General features: G+C 43.9%; 1 long non-coding RNA gene across 1 annotated transcript; it reads right to left on the bottom strand.

Moving 5' to 3' along the window:
• Positions 1-1,180: 1,180 nt before the first annotated feature.
• On the bottom strand, positions 1,181-5,515 carry LOC123480297 (uncharacterized). Its single transcript, XR_006656218.2, has 4 exons — positions 5,390-5,515; positions 3,323-3,455; positions 2,648-2,749; positions 1,181-1,395 (listed from the first exon to the last, which is right to left on the bottom strand). It is a non-coding gene; the product is annotated as an uncharacterized lncRNA (long non-coding RNA).
• Positions 5,516-5,733: the final 218 nt, after the last annotated feature.

Here is a 5,733-nt window from a genome sequence, read left to right as displayed (position 1 = left end):
TGCGCCCCACTACGTACGTGAGCAAAAGTGGTGTTACTGGCTTAACTGGGGAAACAGCCTGTTGGGTTGGAGAAGGCACTTTCCCTGCTTCTCCTCCCCTTCTTCTCTCCCACCTTCCGACTTCTCTCATTAAAAAGACATGCCGAAGAAAGTTTCCAATTGCATATTTTATATTAACACTCCATTTTTTTCACAGCAGTTTTAAGTTCATTTGCAGTCCTATTAGTTTTTCCCTCACATCGTTTGATGTTCTTTTATTAGGCATGTACACATGAATGATTGTTCTGTCTCCTTGGATAATTGACCCCTCTATCATTGTGGAATGCTCTTCTTTGTCCCTGGTAATGTTCCCTTGCTTTCAAGTCTGAAATTAATATAACTACACCAGCTCTTCTGATTTGTGTTAGCGTAGTAAAATTTTCTCCATCCATTTACTCTTAATCTATATGTGTCTATGTTTAAAGTGGGTTTCTTTAAAGTAGACAACATATAGTTGGGTCTTTTTTTTTTTTTTTTTCAATCCACTCTGATAATCTCTGTCTTTTCATGGTGGGCCCTGACGTTCAAAGGGATTTTTAATGTAGTTGGATTCATATCCACCATACTTATTACTGTTTATTATTTGTTGCCCTGCTCTTTATTCTTATTTTTCTTCCATTCTTTTTCTGCCTTTTGTGGTTTTAATTGAACATTTAAATGACTCCATTTTCTCTCCTTTGTTAGTGTATCAGTTATACTTCCTTTTTTTTTTAGTTGTTGCCCTAGAGTTTGCAATATACATTTATAGCTAATCCAAGTCCACTTTCAAAGAAGACTGCACCATTTCATGGGTAGTGAGTACCTTATAGTAACATCCTATTTCCTCCCTCCCACTCCTCGCATCACCGTTGTCATTCATTTCACTTATACATAAACCTGCACGTACAGGTGTGTACATAAAATAAGCATAAATTGTCAAATACATTGTTGATATTATTTTGAGCAAGTTTATATGTTAGGTCAAGTATGAATAAGAGAAAACAGTATTTATTTTACCTTTACTTATTCCTTCGCTTTATGTAGATGTGAGTTTCTGACCTATGTTATTTTCCTTCTCTCTGAAAACACACACACACACACAAACTTACTTTAGCATTTTCTTACAGAGCACGTCTACTGAAAACAAAATCCCTCACTTTTTGTTTGTTTGAGAAAGTCTTTATTTCTCCTTCATTGTTGAAAGAGAATTTCACAAGGTACAGAAATCTAGGTTGATGGATTTTTATTGCTCAACACTTGAAATATTTTCCTCTGCTCTCTTCTTCCATGTCTGGTTTCTGAAGTCAGCTGCTCTTCCATTGTTAAAGGGTTTTCTTCCTCTGGCTTCTTTCAGGATTATTTCTTTAGCTTTGATTTCTGTAGTTTGAAAATGATGCAACTAGGTTTAGTTTGGTTTTTTGTTTGTTTGTTTGTTTTCTCTTTTTAACTTATACTGCTTGCTGTTCTCTAAACTTCCTGGATCTATAGTTTGGTGTCTGAACCTAATTTTGGGAAGTTCTCAGCCAGTATTTTTTCAGCTATGTCTTCTTTTCCTTTTTCTCCCTGTGGCACTCCCATGTATATTACACCTTTCGTAGTTGTCTTGCTGCAGATGGAGAAGGGGGCCGGGTTCTTGGCAGTCACAAACAAAGAATCGGGCTGACCGCACAGATATTGTATATCAAAGCAAGCGGGACATTTATTAAGGAAAGCACACTTCCCAAGAGATGGGAGTGGGCTTCTCTGGCCAGGGAATGGCCCTCTTCTACTGAATGGTTACAGGCTTTATAGGGTTTTTACTTAAGGTTCTACACATGCGATTTCCCACAATCCTCCTTGACTGTGCACTGGGGGAGGAAGCCACAGTTCTAATTATTATCAGGTGTCAACAAGACAATTCTCGGAACTCAGGAGGCTGACTGGTGACAGTGTCTCAGGATGTCCTGTTCTATCTCCTGCCTCAGTCCCCCAGTTCCCACATATTTTGTCCTCGTGTTTAGTCTTTGTTCTCTTCGCTTCTCCGTTTTCAAGGATTCCACTGATATACCTTCTAGTTCAGAGATTCTTTCCTCAGCCATGTCCAGTCTCCTAATAAGCCCTTCAAAGGCAGTCTTCATTTCTATTACAGTGGTTTTGAGCTCTGACATTTCTTTATGGTTCTTTCTTAGGATTCCTGCCTCTCTGCTTACAGGGTCCATCTGTTCTCGCCTGCTGTCTGCTTTACCCATGAGAGCCCTTGGCATAAGGATCCCAATTGTTTTAAATTCCTGGCCTGATAATCCCAGCATCCCTGCCATGTCTGGTGCTGATGTCTGTCTCTCCAAATTGTGTGTGTGTGCCTTTCAGGATGCCTTGCACTTTATATTTCACAGCCAGATACGATGCACGGGGGGGGGAAAGGAACTGCTGTAAATAGGCCTTTAGTAACGTGGAAGTGAGGTTTGGGAGAGGGGGCATATTCCTTAGTCTTGTGTGTAGGTCTCTGTCTTTTAGGGATCCTGTGCCCCTGAACTGTAAACTTCAAAAGAGTCTCCCAGTCCCCCTCCCTCTCCCCAGCTTAGGTGGGACAGGATGACTAGACTGGGCTGGAGCTTTTTCCCTTCCTCCAGGTCAGTTAGGCTCCGCCTACCTGGTTGGTTAACTGATTTCTCCTGCGGACAGGCCATACTGGAAGGAACAGTGCTCAGAGGTACAGTAAGTCCTCACGTAACATTGGCAACATGTTCTGCAACTTTAAGCAAAACGATGTGCAACGAAACCAATTTTATCATAGGTTAATTAGTATCAACACAAGTTCCTACAGCATCTCATTGTTTTAACAAAACAATATTGAACAAAGCAGCATTATTCAAAGACCTGCTGTACTGCAAAACATTTCTCTGCCCCACCCCCACCCCCTGCCAGACACCTGAGTAGTTGTTTCTCAGGCTTATTTATTGTGGGAAGCTGGTGGGGCTTCTGGAGGTAAATCTCACAGTATTATGGGCCTCCCCACTTTATCGGGTCCCCCTGGAGTTTTTAACCGGCTTGCCCATGCTGAGCTCTAGCAATTCATTAATTACAGTTGAGATCTTCCTACCCACCCCACCACCCCCACACTGGTTCCCCGAGTGATTTCCCCCCACGAGTTTCTGTTCAGGTAAGCCAGGAGTCCCTGGATTCACCTGTCTGTCTCTCTAAGATTGGGGCACTGGTTTGCCTGTGTCCTCCCCTCTTCTATGGATCCACCTAGGCAGAATGATGCCCCCCACCCCGCGCAAAGGTCCACACCCCAGCCCCCAGAACCTGTGAATATGTTTGTTACCTTAATGATGAAGGGGCTTTGCAGGTGTGTTCAAGTGAAGGCTCTGGAGATGAGGAGACCAGCCTGGACTCTCCAGGTGGGTCCCTTGTCATCACGAGGACCCTTACAAGAGGGGGGCAGGGGAGTGGGAGATCTGAAAAAGAAGACGTGAGGACAGAACCAGGAGCTGTTGGCCTGATGTGCATTGAAGATGGAGGAAGGGGCCCCAGGCCAGGGAAGACAGGCAGCCCCCGGAAGCTGGAGCCTGCTGGACCCGACACTCCCCTGAGGTCTTCAGAAGGAGCCAGCCCTGCCACCCCTGAGTTTAGGTTTCTGACCTCCAGAACTTTCAGACAGTAAGCTTGTGTTGTTTTAAGTCACCAGTCTGGGGTAGTTTATTACAGTAGGAACAGGCGACTAATCCAGGCAGGAGCTGAGTCCATGTCTGCTCAATGTGGCATCGCCCAAGCCCAGGACAGGGCTTCCTACATAGTAGAGGCTCCATAAACCTTTGATGAACGAATGAGCCAACCTGGCAGGCACTCATGGAAAAATCGCCCAGCGTCTGGGTCCCCGGTCCCTCCGTGTGTGTTCTTCTGCGACACTTCCAGTGCCCAAAGAAAGGAAAATGGAAAACCACTTCCAGAGTTAGCACGTAGGAGACAAAGGAAGGAGGGTTAGGAAAATAGGCGCAGGGTTGGCAGGGACCTGGAGAGATGCTACCTGTCCTACTACTCTTGAGGCTGAAGGGACCACAACTCGCAGCCCAGGTTCTCTGGCTGCAAGGAATCTGCTGTCCTGCAGGTGAGGACTTTCCCAGGTCACACAGTTATAGGGGTGGAGCAGGGAGAGCCTCCTGGGCCGGGGTCCTGCTTAGGTATGTGATCACCGGGAGGCACCTGGCCAGGTTGAGGCTGCATGGACAGCTTGGAGGTAGGGGGTACGCCTGCACCCCACTGCTGCTCTGCAAGCAGAGGTGAATGAAGCTCGCAGCGGAATTTGGCCAGCTCCTTCTCTCATGGAACTGAGACCCAGCAAAGGAGGGTGGCAAGGGGAGGTGGTAGACAGAATCGGTCCACAATGCCTGTTTCCTTACAAATCAAAGACTCTGAATGTGGCAAAATGCCAACGTGCTTTGAATCTAGGAGTGGGTTACATTATTTTTTCACTTTTTCTGTGCTTAAAACATTATGTAAAGAATAGAAAAATGGAGAAGGTGCTGCTCTCTAACACGTATTTACACAGGAATCTCTGCGTTTCTCCATCTGACACACACTCCTACAGGGCCTGAAGGCCCATCCCTCTCGCCTTCCCTCCCATCACTAAATAATTTTCTCTGTATATAGAATTTATATAATTACAGTAAGTAGTCTCAGTGCTTTTTAAAACTCAATGACTTTTCTTATCAATTTAATTATTTCAAGACATTGTTCAAGTTAATTAACTTTCCTTAAGTTGATTTACTTTTCCAGTGAAAAAAAGGTTTTTAAGCTCAACAAAAAAGATTTTTAGAAGTCAACAACAACAAAAATCCATGTTTATTATTGAAATTCCAGTTTAAAAAATATTTATCTGTGTTTTCCGGTCACCCTACCAGCAACTACCCAGATATAAATTTTTAAATATCTTTGTGCATCTCCTTGGGATTGCTTTTAAACAGGTAAAAATATGTGATTTATACAAACTTGTATTCCTTTTTCCTCTCTTCACATTGGACCATAAGCATTTTATCATTTCATTAAGAATTTTTTCTAAACAGAATTTTAATGGCTCCTTACTATTCATTTTAATAAAGGCATCGCAAGCTGCTCACACACCCACCCCTTGCCAGCATTTTGCATATTTGGTATTTCGCCACTGCCCTTGTGTTGAGGCAAACATCTTCGTGTGTGAGTCTTTGTCCCCGGCTGTGTTTATTTTCTGTGTTTATTCAGGGCAGTTTCCTAGAATTGGAGTCACCAGGTGAAAGGGTGTCCAAGGGCTTCTTCCTACCAGCCGCCAGATTGCCTTCTGGAATGGAAGAGTGACATGTGGCCACCAGAGAGTATCGATGCTCCAGTCAGCTTGGCAAGAATTTCAGAAACTTACCTCATTGGTTGAATGTGCTTCTCTTGTGATCTTGAGCATTTTTCGATCACTAGTGAACTTGAACATTTTTCCCCAACTGTTTTGAGCATTTTTATGCCGGCTTTTGCTGGTTCATAGTCTTCCCCCACATGATCTCTGGAGTCTGAACTTTGTCCTGAGCCACAGGTATGAGCCCTATATCTGCCAGGATAACATCCCTCTATTTTATCTTTGAAAATCATTTGCCCCGCTTTACCTTTTGCTTCTTCACCAGGTAAATAGATCTTGACTGTGATCCTGTGGCGGGTGGCAGTTTGCCCTGTGACCTCCGTTGTATGATGGGTTCAAGAGAAGTTATTGATTTT

The sequence above is a fragment of the Desmodus rotundus genome, chromosome 8, assembly GCF_022682495.2.
Source record: "Desmodus rotundus isolate HL8 chromosome 8, HLdesRot8A.1, whole genome shotgun sequence".
NCBI classification, from domain to species: domain Eukaryota; kingdom Metazoa; phylum Chordata; class Mammalia; order Chiroptera; family Phyllostomidae; genus Desmodus; species Desmodus rotundus.
The sequence above is the reverse complement of the archived record's forward strand: the minus strand, read 5'-3'. Positions and strand labels throughout refer to the sequence as shown.